The sequence below is a fragment of the Tamandua tetradactyla genome, chromosome X (genome assembly GCF_023851605.1).
Source record: "Tamandua tetradactyla isolate mTamTet1 chromosome X, mTamTet1.pri, whole genome shotgun sequence".
NCBI classification, from domain to species: domain Eukaryota; kingdom Metazoa; phylum Chordata; class Mammalia; order Pilosa; family Myrmecophagidae; genus Tamandua; species Tamandua tetradactyla.
In genome coordinates, this window is record NC_135353.1 from 153,861,420 (window position 1) to 153,880,085 (window position 18,666).

Consider the following 18,666-nt stretch of genomic DNA (forward strand, 5'->3'; position numbering starts at 1 on the left):
GGAATAAGGTTCATAGGGGCAAACTCCAAGATTGAGGGCTTGGCCTATTGATTTGGTTGTTTCTACTGCTTGGGAGAATATCAGAAATTCTCCAAACGGGGATGTTGAATATTTCCTCCTTTCTCCCCAGCGACCCAAGCAGGACTTGCAAATACTTCTTTATTCACTGCCCAGATTACTCTGGGTTATATCAGAGCAGCTTTCTAACCTGGACAAACCAACAAAGTCTCACACCCTATTCAAGATCTCATGAACTTATGGTGTTCAACTAAACTGACTATACAAGTTAAATTAGGAAATGCACTACCAAAATATAAATTTTGCACCAAATAAACCTCTTTCCCTTTGGTCTCATACAGAAATTGAGGTTTTAAAATATGGATATCATACTTTACCCTGAATCATACATATTGTAATGATTATATTTTTATTATTCAAATTCTCAATCTCTCAGTTATGTATCTATGTATCTATGCTTCTTTTCCTATCCTATTTCTGCCTTCTCACTTTCGTATGCCCTAATTCCTTCCCAAGTGACCAAACCACCCCTTTTTTCACATCCTGTGCCTTTGCTGCCCCTGTTCTATCCGTCTGGTACACTGTCCTTATCCTGATGCCACCATTCCCTCTCCACATATCCATATTCAGAGTTAGAAGTCCTCCACATCATTCTAGACTCAGTTTAAATGCATCTCCCAGATGTCCTTGCTGACTGAAAATAGCCTCCCTCTTCTCTATTATAATGCTTTATACCTTTCTGGTTACATATCTCTTGTACTGTGTTTTGTATCTTTTTCTTATTTCATGTATGCAAGAGCTATTTATTTAATGTCCCCTATGTGCTAGGTGGCATGTGCCAGAGATGGCTACAATTAAGACATACCCTGTGAATCAGCATCCTTGAGGAGAAAATATACACATTAAGGGAAGAACTGCAAGTATGATGAATTCTATTAAAGAGAAAGCACAGGATGAATGGACATGACTAACAGATTATTTCCCTAACCCAGTCTAATTGGTCAGAAATGTCTGTCCTTGATCCAAAGGGATCAGGTTACATGACAGGAGGGTTGGATCACACTTTCCCTGGCTCATATTCTATGAAATGAAAATGCATTGCTCCAGAAATCCCAGAGCAACCCATTCATATCTGCACTTGGCTTGGAACTTCAGAAAGCAGATGATTCAATTGAAGATGATATCAATGAACACAGGATTCACAGAGAATATATGTAAAATTCCCCAGGTGGTCCACAGAGGTTTGAAGTTGCTCATTCATAGAACAAACCTTACCTGATCCCTCTCTGCAGTCCAGGCCTGATACCAAGTGCTAGGGCTACAGTGCTGCTGATGACATGCTCCCTTCCTTCAAGGAGCTCGTGGTGTACCAGAAAAGACTTGCCTGTGAGCAAATAATGGATTATTGATCCATGCATCTTTCCATCTGGCTCAATGCCTCTAACTTTGTCCTGTTCTAACAGATCCCTTTGGTCGCAAGCCCTCTGTAGGGACTTTTACTAGTGAGGGAGTTATCTGGTATATTATCCAAGCTGGTTCCTATGTGATACTAGGAGACTGTGAGGAAATCCTGAGCTTTCCCAAACAGTATCTCTCTGATTGTTCTAATGGGATCTCAAGCTGTGTCCAATGAGGTCCCAAATACTTTGGGAAAACAGTAGGGGAGGTAGAATCTCCTAGTTATTATATATTTTCTTTATTTTTAGTTTCAAAGATTCATTTCCAAGAAGGAATAGTTCACCACTTTTGTTCCAGAGGAATGCGAAGAACAGACAGGAAGATGGAGCCCATAACCTTGTTTTTTGGGGGGTTCTGTGCATACATGAGAAACGGAGAATTCTCAATAACTACGATATAATAGTATGTGGTATATTATGCTTGTGCTACGAAAATGGTAAATAGTAAATTCCCTGAGTGGAGGCACAATATCTTACCCCTGTATCTCCTGAATCAGTGCAGTGCCTTTTCCTTAGTACCCACTCAATTAATATAGTGAGTTCAGAAATGACTGAATGAACCAACAAAGGAATAAATGAATTAGTTGCAGATGTTAAAGAGCAGGACATCAAGAACATCTACAGTCAACCTAGAAAGTGGAACTTCCAATATTTTTATCACAAACAGATTTTAATATTTGGTCACTATGACTAATATTGTTATAATTAAGATTAAATTTATCTAAGTTCTAAAAATAAAAATTGATGACTTTAAAGAAAGTCTCTCCCTAGTCACACAGGAAAAGCAATCATGACTACTCAGAAAACAATGAACAAGAAATGAAAACAATCAAAGCCTGTAATCTTAAAGACTTTTATGAGCTTCTATCTGATGCCATATCCAAAAGGCATAGCAGTAAAACCAAAATAAAGTGGTTAATTATGATTATATACCCAAATAGGGGTTAGATATTTAAAAATTGTCCTCTTTTCCCAAACAAATGAATCACCAATGAAGGGTAGTAGGAAATTGGACAGAAACGAGACAGGAAGAAAATTTCCCTGTAGTGGAAGTACTTCTTACTCCCTAACAAATTTGTCTGTGCTCAAAGTCATGTTACTAGTTTTCCTATCCTTCAGAATTGTCTGGTCATTTGAAAATGTATAAGCAATCTTGCACTACTTTACTTTTAAAAACCAGATGGTCCCTCGTGATATTTATTAACAACAAAGAGAATGATATTTACTGTATAATGGAGAAAACCAACAGACACCACCTTAACCAAATGGTCAAAGTAGTCAAGGTAACCATGATCACTAGTACTGGGACTATTAATATCATGAACCCCTTGATATGAAGCACTGAGAAGGATTCAATATCAGTTCTGTGAGTATTATTGCCAAAAATGCTAACTTCAATTTAATCATGACAAAACACCACACAAATACAAATTAAGGGACATTCTATAAAATCGCTAACTAGTACACTTCAGAAGTGTCAAGGTCATGAAAGACAAGAAAAAATTGAGGGACTGTCACAAAAGGAGTCTGAGAAGACATAACAATTTAATATGTGGATTGAATCCCAGAAAAGAAAAAGGACTTTAATGGAAAAACTGGTGAAATCTGAATAAGGTTTGCAATTTAGTTCATAGTATTGTCCTAATGTTGATTTCCTGGTTTTGATAATTGACTATGGCTATGTAAGATGTTAACATTAGAGAAAGCTGGGTGAGGGATATACAGGAACACTCTGTAATATTTTTGCAACTTTTCTTGTAAGTCTAAAATTAGTTTAAAATAAAAATGAAAAAATATATATAAATGACATCTCAGCATTATTGGATATCTTTCAGAGATAAATAAGTGGAGACACATTGTAGAATGGCCAAAATAAGTGGTAAGAATGATCTGACTTGAATGTTGCAATCATTTCTAATTTTCCTCTGTCCAATCTTATCTAATGGAATCCACCAGTAGTATCACCCCACATATCTGTCCAATCAGTCTGCCGGGTGCTATAATGCTCACTGCCATTACACAATCTGATTTCAGTAAATTTAATTGGTTACATTTCATGAGTTTGGAAAAAGCTCAAAAAGTTTTGAAAGCACTGCCATCTGCTCCTTAAAGTGCTATGTTTCCTTTTTTTTTTTTCTGATTCTCACTGTCTACCAGACCAAAAATATGTTTGCCATCATCATGTCATTCTAACTTCAGTGGTAAGAAAGCTTTCCACTTACCAAAAAAATTGCTCCAATATTTTTGCTATTTAAATGTGCGAAATCAGTTGGTCTGACTCCAAATATAAATAAAAACAAAACGTACCTCTTAACCACCCTTCCCCCAATTTGCCTTATCTCCAGCCTCTGGGAATAGAATTTTTGGAAGCAGTCCTCACCACAAAATGGAAAACACTTTCCAATTATCAGTTGCCAGAAAGTTAAGGGCTTATTCTGTCAGAACCATCTCAGTTTTTACGAAAGCAATTAAGAATTTTCAAGCTTGAGGCTAACGTTCTTCAGACTGAATCAGATGCCAAAGCTGAAGTGAAATTCAAACTAAGTAAGAAGTGCGTTTCATCTGGACTGGTTTAAATCATAAAATATATATGAAAATTCATAACTATTTTTAAAACTATAAGATGTTTGTTGTGGTTGTTAGCAGCCAAATATCAAGTTATTCTGGGCAAAGTTAGTGTCTACTTTTTAATAGGGAATTATATGAACTCCAAAGGTCAGCTATGAATCTGAACCTGTTCACTTCGGTTTCCATTGGTAAAGTTGAATTCCTTGAGCAGCGACCTAATCTAGACGTTTGCTCCAATTTATTTATTTGAGTGAAGAAACGTATACTACCATCCCAAAATTCTGCAATCTCACTTAATCTTTCTATTTATACCAATGTCTATCTAATTTATGCACCTAAATTTGACCATGTTAAGAATTATTCATCAACAATAGCATTTCATATGATTATTAAATAATATTTGGTCATTTGTAATAATTCTCCCACTCCTCCTCTTTCTATTTACTCATTCAGGTCCTTGGATCTTTTCTTCCATATCTGAACTGATGTCTTTCAATGATTATCTATATTTTCCTTCCCAGAAATCTTTTCTCTTTATGTTTGATATCTTCACACCAAAGAAGACAACTCTCACAGATTCAGCTATATTATCAAAGTTGCATAATATCTAAATCATATATCTGATAAGGGATTTGTATCCAGAATATATAGAGAACCCTTACAACTCAATAATAAAAAAGACAATGCAGTTTTTTAAAGTGCAAAGTATTTGAATAGATATGTCTCTAAAGAAGATATACAAGTGGCCAATAAGCACATAAAAATGCTAACCATTATTAGTCATTAGGGAAATGCTAATTGAAACCACAATGAGATGCTGCTTCATATCCACTAGGATGCCTATAGTACTAATAAGAATAAAGACAATATCAAGTGTACGCGAGGTCTTCATACATTGCTGGTAGTACTATAAATGATGTAGTTGTGTTAGAAAACAGTTTGACAGTTTCTCAATATGTTAAACATAAGGTTATATGGTAAAGCCTTTCTACTCTTAGTTATATACGTAAGAGAAATGAGAAGGTACATCCACCCAAAAAGTTTTCATGAAATGTTCATAGCAGCAATATTCATAATAGTCAAGGAAAAAAAGAACCCAAATATCTATCAACTGATGAACAGATAAATAAAGTAAGGTGTATGCATACAATGGAATATTATCCAGCTATGATTCTAAGTGAAAGAAGCCAGTCATTCAAGATGGCATATTATATGATTCCAGTTATATGAAATAACTGAAATAGGCAAATTTATAGAGACAGAAACTAGATTGGTGGTTGCTTAGGGCTGGGTGGTGGGAAAAGGAGACTGGGAATGGACTGCTAATGGGTACAGGATGTCTTCCAGGAAGGACAAAAATGTTTTAAACATAGATTGGGGTGATGGTTGCACAACACTGTGAATATGTTAAAAATTACTGAATCGTACACTTTAAATGGGTGGATCTTATGGTGTATATATATGAATTAAATCTTAAAAAACTGTCTTCAAAAAAAGTTGCCTAGAAAGGAACATCAATTCAAGTTTCCAGAATATACTTATATCCAAACTTCCTTTCCTACCATCTTCTATCACCATATCCTATTTGACGCTGATATATTTATTCATTGATTAGTGTATTTTTACATTAATACCCTCATCACGTAATTAATTAGAATCTATTGTAAGCGCAACTGTGGGCTATTCAAACATGATTCAGGTTTTGCAGTGGATTGTATAAAAGACATGGACGTGCACTTAAATATGTATATATATCACAATATAAGAAGAGGATATATATGTATATATATCACAATATAAGAAGAGAATAATTACAATCTTATGAAGATTCAGAAAAAGGAGAAATTGCTATCAGCTGGGTATCATGAAGACTTAAATGAAGGGAAAACATCTAAGATGTGTTTTGAAGAGTGGGTAGGAATTGGACATGCAGAAATGTGCACAGAGGAGGCTCAGGGTCTGCAAAGCAAAGGGCCAGAAGTGAAGAAGCCTAGAACTTGTATGAAAAGTGACTCTATTTGTCTGGAGAATAGAATATGTCTGGAGAAGAAGTGGGCATTAATGTTGAAAGGTAGAATGGAGCCAGATTTTATAAGGTTTGGGGGTATCAGATTAAGGAACTTAAACTTCATTTTATAAGAAAATAAAGATTTTTTGATGACTGTTGTATTATGACAGTACGTTTCCAGAATATTGATCAGACTGAAGTGCATTAATTGGTGGTAGCAGAGAGACTCTGGTAGCAGAGACACCACAGAGGAGGCTTTTCCTTAGCAATAAACAGAATGTGGGCTTGGATAGTGACGTTGAGAATAAAAATAAGGGAATGAGAGCAATAAACATTGCAGAAGAATTGACATTTTGGGGTAAGGGAGTAAAAGATGTCAGAGATAATTCAGATGCTTCAAGGCTGGTTCCCTGGAAGGTTGGCAGTAGAGCTTGTCTCAAAGGGGAAAGCTTGGTGTAGCTTTGGATTCAGAGCACTGGATTGTTGATATAGGGGAAACATTCAAGTAGAGATGTCCCACAGATGTATGGAAATCCAGAACTGGAACTCAGACTAAAGCTACACATTTGGGAATCTCCATCAAGGTAAGAACAAAAGCAAGGTTTTTGAATAAGATCTGAAGAAATATCTAAATTGAAAAGAGAAGGAAATACAACATTTTGGGAGAAAGTTGTGTTTAGGAAGACATGAAACAGATGGCAAATGGATGGTCTGATTAGGAGGAAAATCAGGGGAGCATAGGGTCCTATAAACAAGTTTTGAGGATGAGTTGGCAAACCATGTCCCCAACTTTTGAGTCAAGGAAGATGAGGAAGCAGAAAAAAAATGCCTTGTGATTAAGAGGTATTTAGGGGTAATATCCAAGAAAATGGTTGTAATAGTGTGGTAAGAGTTTTAGGTAATGAGTAGGGAAGTGAATAGGTGGTGAGAAAATAGAGTTACTAAATATGGAATACTCTTCAAGAGATTTACTTTAATAGGATGAAAGGAACCATATAGCAAAAAGGGAGAGATGGGCTGGTCAGGAATGAAGAACTTGCTGATGAATTTGGGGAAAGTTTGAGGGAAGATAAAAAGGGCATTCATGGAGTGGTAGGCCTTAACTCCCTCAGTGAGTAGGAGGAAACCTTCTGTCCCTGAGGTGGAAGGAAGGAAGAAGTTGAAGGTGGGTGAGGATGCAGAGAAGGTGTGAGATGGAGTGGAGGAAAGCCGAAGAAGCTAATGGCAGATGATTTGTCTCCTCTCAACAGAGAGTGAGACAACATTAGATAATAATGAATGTATTGGGAAAAAGAGGACTCAGAGGAGTAGTTCAGGGCTTAAGGAGAATGGACTGCGTGCTGTGAAGATTGGCATCAATTTTAGTAAAAGCACTGCTGAAAAACAGGATGCAGGTTGCATTAATTTGTAGTACAATCATTATCCAGGCCTTGAGAGTTTCTCTAGTCACCCTAGACATGTTATTTATGAGTTTCCTACAATACTATAATTTCTTTCTAATGAATTTTAAGCAATTTCACATTTACTCTAAGAAATAATCATTGACATTTTCTCAGCCAAGTCTAAATGAGTCCTTTCCAGTCCAGTTTACAACATTCTCTGTCCTTATGTTTACTCTAGTGTCACAGCTCTTGGCCATACTGCCCAATCTCCTCCCTGCCACGAATTATATTAATGCCGTATTTTTAACCTTGTTCTATTCATTCATGAAAACAAGGAAGTTTTCTTTGCTTCTTCCCTACAAAAAGCAAACAGGATTCCCTATGAATTTAAAGACCATGTTTAAGAGTGGATTTTTGTTAGACCCATAATCTGAAAATGAAAGGTGAATTTGGGGGTGGAAGGTGGAGAGGGGATGAATAATCAGAAGATATGAATAAATTCCATTTGGTTTTGTTTTTTGTCCCAATAAAGTATTTCTATATAAATTAAGCTCTGCTCTATTTCTTCTCCAGACCTTTACACTATTCTAAATGAGGTCTTCTTCTCTGTTGATAATTCTCCTATGGCCCTGGTCTCTATTACACTTATTTCCTAAATGCCAATGACCTCCATTGCCATTGCATTTTAATCATTCACTGTATTTCTGAAGTTGTCATCTTTCAAAGTCTCTAAGAACCCAAACTCTGAAATGCCCTCCTCTGGCTCTACAACCCCCTCTCCTATATCTCCACTCATAATGAGCTTGAGCTTTAATCTCCTTGTAACTTCCAGGAATCCTTTCCAATTCTTATACCCTATCACCGTAATTTTTAGTTAACTTTGAGTATATCCTAGATGCTAGGAGCAAATGTAATGCCTTATCCCTATCATTTCTTTTTTTTGGTTTCCCATTCTGTTGACTGTATTGCTAAAAGGCTCAACACTTTATCAATTGAGTCCACCAGAATTCATGCTTTGTAGTCTCAGAAAAATTATTAACTTCTCTCTAGAAGCCCTTTTATTTTCTGCCCATATCTGAGGTTCTAAAGTGCCTTTGTAAAGCTCCAGTCCTACCCTATTTCCACCCATACTAGGAATCTGACCTTGAGACCTTTACACTATGCAGGTCAGTCCCTTTGGGCAGAGCATCCCTACTTCTTTTCCCCCCATTTCAAATCTTCTTAGTATCTCAACTTCTCTTTTTTCCTGTTACTTAGGAAGAAGCATCTCTCCTTGCTGCCACTCTCACCCTGCTCCAATCCATCATGCACAAAGATGGACAATGAATCTGCCTAAAGTACAACACTAACCCCTTGCTCAAAAACTTCCAGTGGCAACCTGCTGCCTTTGGAGTAGAGTCCAAACACATTAGTCTGTCATATGAGACTCTCTATATGGTGGCCCAAATTTACCATTACAAAATGGTCTTCTATCATCCCCTTAATAGCATGCCCTAAGTCGCCTCAAACTGAATTAGTTGTTCTTCCCTAAAGAGGCCTTGCATTACATTCCTCCATAACTGGTGGATTCAGTATCTGATCTGCCATTTATATAGAGTTTAAATCCTAACTTTGCCATTTGCCAACTGAGTGACTTTAGTCTGGGATCTGTATGTATTCACAGTGATACTTAGTTTCTTTCCTAGCTACTTGTGAGAATTAAATAAAACAATGATTATTGCAGTGCTTGAAATTCTAATTTTCTTAATGCTATTAAAATGTAAAGTGTTTCTTCATTCAACAAATATTCATTTAGCACCCACTATGTGCCAGGCTTTATTTAGTACTACTGTCATCCACTTTCCAAATAAACATTACAGATAGCTTTAAGGAGATAGAACCTGTCTACATCTACCCATCAGAGTAGACAAAAACAACCAGCAGAATCAAGACAAAAAGAAAACCCCTATAAGCTTGAGGTCTGGCAAGTATTGTTTGGAAAAACATAATTCGCAGTTTGGTTGATGGCCAGTCTCAGCCAGAAACCATTTTCCCTTAATTTATATGTCTTACTTGCTGCTTTTATGGACAACCAAAATCAATTCAGATCAATAACTTAACTAAAGGAATTCTGATAGCTTACTAGAAATAGGAGCAGAAACTATTCCTTTCCTTTCATTCCTCGGGATGTGAAATCTCTGATTGGAGAAAAAAATGCATTGCTTTAAGTAAGCCCATATCTTGAATCTCCTAAATCCATGCCAGATGAAATATTCAAGGAGCAGATTGTACAAGCAGACTTGCAAGGGAACATGGCCTTGTAAAAAATAGCATCTCTTGGTGATGGCTGTGACTCTATTTGGTACAAGAGAAGACCTAACTGAAATGGGTTTTTCACTATAGTCACCAATACAAAAAACATACACCAAAAGTACATTTTCTTCAGTACTGACCAACTTGTTGTGCTAGTGCCAATAAAATGATTGTTGATTGCCAGAGAGTTGGAGGGTTGGGAGTAGGGAAAGCAAATGGTGGACAAAAAGCTCCCCAGTGAACAAGCTGTTTCTCTTTCTCTCTCCCCACCCGTCTTTTTTCAAAAATCCAAAATAGAAATTTCAAAGCTTAAAAAACTTCAAGGCAATTTAAGTTGCTTTGCTTCCCATGACTTTAAACACTGAATGTTCACACCTACGTCAGTACTACATTGAGAGCCTCCCACTCGAAGACTGTATTTTGGGAAAAAGGATGCTGTGGTCTGAGAAGAGGCCTACATTTCAGAGAGCTTGAGTTCTTAGATGAGTTTTTCAGCAAGACTCTAGAATTCAGCAGGTATAATTGTCACTCCTTAATGGAGAGTCAGGTCAGTGTTTTCAGGAGGTTTCCCTTTAGGGATGAGTATAGAAGATAAAAATATTTATTATAAGATAAACAGAGTAAAATTCCTGTATAACCTACTTCACCATTCATATACATCCTGCTTCATACAATAGGTTTGTTCCTACAAATGTGGACACACATTGAGTTTCAGACTTCAGGACTCTGCGATGATCCAGAAGAGACATTGCTATTTCTTCCCCACTGACAACAATCCATGTCCCATTTTTTCTTAACAGCATTTATGCCTTTATTAGTTTTCAATATATAGTACAGATTTACTGATTATCCCTTTTCTGGGAGCACAAATTTTGATTTTAGTGTTTAAGCCATAACATGGCCAAATTGCATATCTGGCATGTTATTTCACACCCCACCATTTTCATGTTTTTTTAGCTTAAACCAAGCCAGGTGAGTAGGCGTCATCCAAGATAAAATCTTGCTGACTTTTTTTTTCCCCCAAAGAAAAGCTAGCGAACAGGAGGTGATAAATGCTATGCTTCCTACTCAGACTCTGTCACATAAGATGTCAGTTCTTTATTTTAATTATATTCTTTGCCAGCTCAAAGAGGCAAGTAATTTTGCTGCATATTACCCTACCTTTGCTAGAGTTCCTCACCATCAGCAGTGGAAGGCCTTTCATTTGTTGTATCAAAGCTGGTCTTGATATTCAATTCCAAGCCTATCTCTTGACAGCCTGGAGAAAGGCTAACATTGAGAAAGAGATTATTTGTTGTCAAAAAAGCAGACCAGACAATTACTGAAATGCAAGCCAAATATGAAAGATCAAACACCTTTCTGAAACAATATAGCCATTGGAGAGAGTTTTTATTTTCTTTTTAAGAACAAAATCTACACACTACTCCATTCAAGTAGTGACACTGACCAAAAGGGCTAAAACAATAAAGACATCACCAAGAAGCTACTGGAAACAAAAGAGAAAATAAGAGCTCATATCTTAGTTGGATTTCCAAGAATCAGGCCACGACATGAGGATTCTATTGTCAGTTATTTATTTGACAGTTACAGGGACCCTAATAGAGTAGTGAGGAAAGAATATGGGAAAGGGAAGGCAGCATCTTCAAGGAAGGTGTGCATTATTAAGCCAGGCACTGCAGTGGGCAAGTGGAGCTTAATCCTGAGGGGGAACTCTAGAAAATAGTATAAAACACATGCCTCAGATTTATTCATCCAAGGGGCATTGGAGCTGGGACATTTATACCCCAACTTCTGTTAGTCATTAATTGGCTGCTGAGATGGGGTTGGGGGTAGGCAGTATTTGGCTAACATTGTCCATATGCCTTTGGAAAAATAGCTCTTTCCAGTTCAAGAAATAGCATACAGGCCCAGGGATGCCAACACTGGCATCTGGAAGTGGGGCTAGAGCCTGCTGGGCCAGTCAGGTCCCAGAGAGAAGGTGGCATGCTGACACTGGGAACCTACCATACTGACTCACAATGTCTTCAGCCGGAGAATGCTTTACTGGTCCCCGGTCACTAGACCTCCAGATATTCCAAACAGGATTGCCATATGTAGCACTCAGTGAAATCTGAGTCAGGTAAACTACGAATGATTTGTTAGTGTGTCCCATGCAATATTGCGGACATACTTATACTAACAAGTCCCTTGTTGTTTATATGAAACTGAAATTGAATTGGATTTTCTGTCTTTTATCTGACAACCCTACCTCCAGAAAGACATGATAGAGAAAGGCAATGAGGTCAATATGTCTAAGAGGGAACAGTGGTCCACTTGCCTTCCTTCCTCTTCCCTCCTTACCAGTAACTCCTACTTGTCATTAACTGCGGTGAAGAACAATTGTCTTCTATGTGAAGAGTAGAGGTGATGGTGAGACTGTTGAGTTTATTTGCGAAGGGATGAGGGACAGATATTTGCTACTGGAAGCAGACAAGTGTGAGTCTTTCTCATGATGACTTGTCGGTTTATAGGCACCAGTAAATAATCATAGATGCTCTGATTTATTGAAGGTTTCTATAGACGAGGCACCATTTTACTTAGCTTACATATATTACCCAATTAATTCCCCCAACAACATTATGAGACAGGTACTATTATTATCCCTAATTTTCAGATAAGGAACCTAGAACACAATGAAATTAAGTAGCCTGCTCAAGGCCACACAGATAATCCAGAACCCATGCTCTTAACCACCATTCTGAAGAGGAAAAAAAGGGATAGTTGAAGGGAAATAGGATAAGAGGTTCACAAAGGAAACAAATATGAGAAATGTAAGGAAGAAGAAAAAGGGTCTCTGGGCAGTGGATTGGACCTCAGAATTCCAGTTTGTTTGAACAAACTAAAGAAAGAAACTCCTAGAAAGAGAATCTATCACTATCTAACCCCTTTTCATGCCACTGTAGAAAAGGACAAGTTCGGAAAAAAAGCAGACAGGCCAATGGGATCTAAGTAAGCACTATAAAGGAACTAATGTAGATCCAAATGCTATTACTACTACTGCAAAAATGATAAACATTGTTTAAATAAACACACTATCATAAATATAGGGGATAGTTAGCAATGTTATTATTAAACTCAACCTTCTATTGTAATGAATTTGCAAATGCAAACAAGATGCCCTTAAAAATAAAAGCAAGACAAGATGAAGCTGAAAAATATTTAGTTTTAGAAGAAAATCCTCTAGGATAATAAAGTGGTTTCTTGCCTTTGAATAGAAAATAATTCTGGAAGGAAGCTAATGAGGTTCCACACCTTACAAATAGTCAAACTATGTGCTCGAAAAATGTGCTCTTAGCAGCTGGGGCACAATGCAGCTCTGAAATGCTGTTGCATGTTTTTTGGTGTCCAGCCCTGGACTGGCTCGTATATGGGGGCAAATAGCAGGAACCGAAAAAGCTAGCCTAGAAAACAGTCACCGAAATCTTTTCTGGTACCAAAGGTGTCAGAAAGTCTGAAAGAGACAGACGTAAACTGCAGATAGTATCCTTTTCCAATGGCCAGTACAGACTAGAGAAAAGAGAACTCTCAAAAGTCACAGCATAGAAGGTACAGACAGATGCAAATTCATCTTTTCTTTTAGTTATCCATTGGAATATGACAATGGAAATATGAGAATGAACTCATTAATTTTTTTAAAAGGTCTTTTTTAGCTCTATTCATTGATGGGTCTGGAGAACTGAAACTGAGTGGCAGTGAGCATATCTAATATCCATATTTGGTGTTAAACACCATTTACCTCTGTAAGAAAACAGGATTCCTCAGAGAAATGGATGAATGCAGTTCTGAGACAGGGAGGGAAAGGTAGTCTGAAATAATTTATTGTGCCAGAAAGTATTTAAAGACTAATGGCATTGTATCAGAAGTACATAGGAACCAGTTTGAAGGAGCTTCTATGGGGCAAATTTGAACCAATTTGAGCATCAAAGGAATAATGATCATAAATTATTATAAGACTGAATAAATAAAATCCATAAGTCCAAGTGATGCTCAGGGAAAGGAAAGAAATGCTCTTTTCTACTAATAAATGTAAATGGACTGGCGGAAATAGAATTATCATTGTGCAACCATAATAATAATTGGTTAGTACAAGAATGTTAAAGCTACTGGTAAAGGGTTATTGGGGGCACAAGATATTTGCATGATATCAAAATGTCACTCTTGGGTTACTTGGTAATTACAAAGGAAAAGTTTTTTTTCCTTTCCATTGGCGAGATCTGGTGGAGCCAATGAAGCATTCATCTACAGAATGGATATAACAATACTACCCAATTCAGAGGGGTATTGTGAGGCTCAAATAAGCAATCATGCAAAACACATATCACTGAACAATACTGTAAATGAAAATTACCACAATTATAATAAGAATGATAATAAAGATGATTATGTATTACCTAAGTTAAGGGCCAAGAAAAGGCCTAGAGTCAATGCAGATCGAATGGCTTCTTTTTCTTTATTTTCCACAAAGACCATAGCCAAATCTTAAACCTTATTAATCAGATGGCCAATATCAAGAAATAGCTAACACAAGAGCATGAAATCCAGAAACAGAGAGTGTCTCGATATCTAGAGAGAGCTTTGCTGACAGCTTTCTCCAGACTATCCCAGAATGGGGCTGCTCCTAGGTTTTCTAACAAAAGATACAGGCTTCTCACTCTCCTTGTCTCCCCTCACCAAAGAGTCAGGAGGGAGTAGAGATTCAAAGATATAAAGAGATGGCTGAGTCTTTTCCCAAGTAGCAGCAGCCCTAATTCCCCATCATTACTATTGCTTTAAGGAAGAAAATGCTTTTGAAGCACTAAAATGGGGATCCAAAGAGAAAATTATGTCTAAGCTTTCTCCTAAGGGGATGCAGCCCCAGTCTACTGTGCCAAGATACTTGGAAGAAGATTCTTCCAAAATATGAGGGATACATTTCTTCAATGCAAGCAAATTTACTTCTTTCCTGCTAAGACTTCACCCTATAGAAAATGTGTCCTAATGAGAAAATGTGCCCCTTGAACTTGATCAGTCCTCAACACACTTCTTCACCTTGGGGGTAAGGTGAGGTGGTAATGATGGGGCTGGCAGGACTTTGCTGTGTTCATCTCCCGGCTAAAACCTGGAGTACCTTACTCAGAGTACAATCCTGCTTAAGTGAATTCCTACTACCGGGGCCTGCATCACTTTGCCAGAGAGCTTTTTCTAGTAACTTGGGTTGGCTCTGCCCAGTGCACTGCAGATCAGAAGTGCTAGAGAATTAATGCCCTTGGGAAGAGATCTCAATTCATGTCAAACAGGAGTTGGAGTATATATTCCTCCCGACCCCTCACCCTCTTAGATGGGATAACTCTAATGTTTTATATATATATATTTTTTTTTTTTGCATGGGCAGACTCCAGGAATCGAACCCGGGTTTCTGGCATGGCAGGCGAGAACTCTGTCACTGAGCCACCATTGCCTCCCTTAAGGTATGTATTTTTACACTTGCTTCCAGAGCTCCCCAATGAAATGTAGCATTACTTCCCCACAGTAGTATCTTTCTTGATAAAAGATATTATTGGCTCCTGTTCCTTCCCTATCTCACTTTCCTAATCCTCTATTGCTGTTTCCTGATACCCCCTCCCTATAAACTATTTGTGCCAGAATCCTTGTCTCTATAGAGGAACACAAATTAAGACACCTGACTAAATCAAAATTATCACTTCTAGAGTCAGGAATGAACTGATAACCAAATCAATCATGGGGATTATTATGAAGAGCTCAATTCAAAATGTGCATCTATAACCTGAGAAAGGATGTAAAACCCCGGGTGAAATCTCCAAGTGGCCCCTGTTGCTATATATACTTGCCTGAGTGGCTAAGAGTAGTTTATGATCATCCATCTTAGGCAACATTAGTATCTATGTATAGGATGATACCCCAAACATTTACCAAGTGGTACAGCACAAGCCCTGGAGTGAGGTTCTGAAGCCCCCTTGCTGTGTCAAATATTTACCCCTTAGACGCTGGACTGGAGAGTTGTCGAGAATGGTGGGGCCAGGGTATTTGTGGGGAGAACAATTGCAGGTCTCCGGGCTAAGGACATTTGCTAATCAGTAGGAAAATATTTCACTATTTTAACAATAGTAAAGCCCTGCTAGTGTACATTGACTGAACACCAGTCCTATTCTTAGTTGCTAAGATGATTTTTATGATGTTTGGATAAAAGGGAGATCCCTGAGGTTAAAAATAGTAGCATTCTTATTACTGGCACCTCAAGAATAAATTAAAATGATAGTGCAGTACAATCCCTAGTGTAGAGTGTGGTCTGAGAACTGAATGCTTTGGCATAGCAGTTGCTTCATGGGTTATCAATTTTAAAAGAATTATTCTACAACAAAATATACTGAGTACTAACACCAAAAATAGCATGTGATTTTTTTTCCTTCAAGATGACCTCAGGGTTGTTATTACAAACATCAGGTTTCACTGTTTGGTAGATACACTTGAAAAACAATTGTAGAACAGATGACACCATACTATACAAGCCAGGTTTTACAAAATAATTACAATGAAACAGCTGTGTAACTTAGAAAGGGACTTTTGAGTGCATTTGTTTTCCTTCGAATAGTTGCAGCTACTAAGGAAATTTTTTTCAAATTTAAAAGTGTTGTTTTAAACACATCTCTTACAGGGTTACAATTAAATGTATGAAGTTAATGAGATGCTGTTTCTGTAAGCTCTATTGGATAATCTTTCCCATTTGCATAAGAATACTGGCAGAGAAATGTTAGAATGCAGAGTATAGGAAAAGCCCAATCCAGAATGTATGAGAGATCATTTTATAAGTTCATGGTTTGCATGAAAGTCTCAATGAGCATACCTAGATAATGGCTGAGTTCCAAAAAATTCTTTTTAAGTCAGTCAGTTCTCAAATAATAATAATAATAATAAATAATAGCAAAGATCAAAAGTAGAGATCATTTTCTAATACTTTGCTCTAAAACTGAATTCAATGGGTATCAAGGGCAAAAGTACTGGTAAACATCAAACAACTATGTGTACAAATTATGCAACTATGAAAATGGTCTGAGGTCACATAAAATAAAACATTTTAAGAAAAGAACAAAATTTCATCAGAGGTTTCCATCAAAAACAGCCTCTACTTCCAGAAAAAAAGGTAATGAGCCTACAAGTCTAATCCTTATTGTTTCCTAAGTGTTTCACCTCACATATCTCTTTTTCTCTCCTTCTTGTTTTCTTTTGGATTAATTGAATATTTTTATTCTTCTCTTTTCTTCCTTTATTGCTCTTTAGCAATGCATTTCCCCCTATTATTTAGTGTTCCCTTTAGAAATTAAAGCATGCATCTATAATTTACTAAAGTCTAATGAAAATTGATACCATTTCCCAGAAAATAAAAACCATGGAACTCTTTTATTATATTTATACCTTTCTCACTTTTTGTTATTTTTATTTATTTTAATTCTAAACCTATTTTAAGCCACAGCAGATTTTATGCTTTCATGGACTTTCGTTTTCAGCAGTTTTACTATTATATGCTTCAGTGTCATTTCTCTACATTTCGGGATTTACATAGTTTCTTGAATCTATAGCTTGATATGATTTATTGGTTTTCAGAAATTATCTCTTCAAACATTACCTCTCCTCTATTCTCTTTCTCCTCTTCTTCTAGGACTTCAATCATACATATATTATACTTTTTTCATTGTGTTTTATATATTCTTATACTCCTGTCTGTATTTTTCATCCTTCTGTTCTACATGCTTCAGTTTCCATATCTCTATTTTTAATTGTGTCTACCATGCTACTAAATCCATTTATAGAGTACTTAATTACAGAGATTGCATTTTGCACTTCTCAGATTTCCATTTAATTACATTTTATATTTTCTAGCCCCCTGCTGAAATTCATCTTGTCATCTAAATTAATCATGGCTATTTTTTTTTTTTTTTTTAAAGGAAAGACAGAGAGAAGGAAGGAAGGATAGAAGGAAGGAAGGAAGGAAGAAAGGGAAACATTTTTAAACATTTTCTTGTTTTATTGTATTCTGTTTCTCCGTTTTTGTTACATGGGCTGGGGCCGGGAATCGAACCGAGGTCCTCCGGCATAGCAGGCAAGCACTTTGCCCGCTGAGCCACCGCGGCCCGCCCCTATTTTAAAGTTCCATGTTCAGTAACTCCATTTTCTGATTTCTATTGCGTTTATTTTTCTATTAGTTTTTGGTCAATTCAAATTTTGTATCACAGATTATTTTTCATTTAAGTCTAGACATTGTGTAGAAAAATAGATAATTTGTGGCTCTGGATGATGTTATCTTCCTCCGGAAGAGGACTTATTCATGCTTCTGAAAGTCAGTTGGTCTTTAAAAAAAAAAAAAAAAAGTCTACCTTAGTCCCATCAAAGATTTAGCCGGTCCAAAGTTGAGCTTCCAACTTTGTGAGGGCTGATCTATTTCTGATTTACCCTAACTCTTAAGTGTAGACTTTGGGGTCAGAACTCAATGAAGGCTAGGAGTGTTTACCTGGGCTAACCCTCCATAATGTGTCCTAAACTCTAATGTCTTTTTTGTCCCCCAAACTGCCACAACCTTTATTTACTTTACCTCTGTGGACTTCTTTTTTTCTCTGGGATCTTGACTCTGCATATCTGTGCTGTCTTGGTGACTCTGAAGCCTTCAAAAAGATGTTTCTCATGTTTCATTCAGTTTTTGCTAGCTCTGCTCTTCCAGATGGTTGTTCTAAAACAAACTAATCAATTATTTCTGGAAACAGAACTCCTTCCAGTTGGTTTTTTAGTTTCCTATCTTAAAAAATGAGTACATGACAAAAGTTTTCCCATTTTCTGAAAAGAATTCAAATATGGAAGAGAGTGACCAAAACCAACAAACAAAAAATATGCACTGCCCTAATGAAAACACACT

General features: G+C 36.9%; 1 long non-coding RNA gene across 1 annotated transcript in view; it reads right to left on the reverse strand.

The window, feature by feature from the left end:
- Positions 1–18,369, reverse strand: part of LOC143671545 (uncharacterized) — a 43,830-nt gene extending 25,461 nt beyond the window's left edge. Inside the window, exon 1 of the long non-coding RNA XR_013169595.1 lies at positions 18,349–18,369. This is a non-coding gene — a long non-coding RNA (uncharacterized LOC143671545). The remainder of the gene's footprint in view (positions 1–18,348) is intronic.
- Positions 18,370–18,666: the final 297 nt, after the last annotated feature.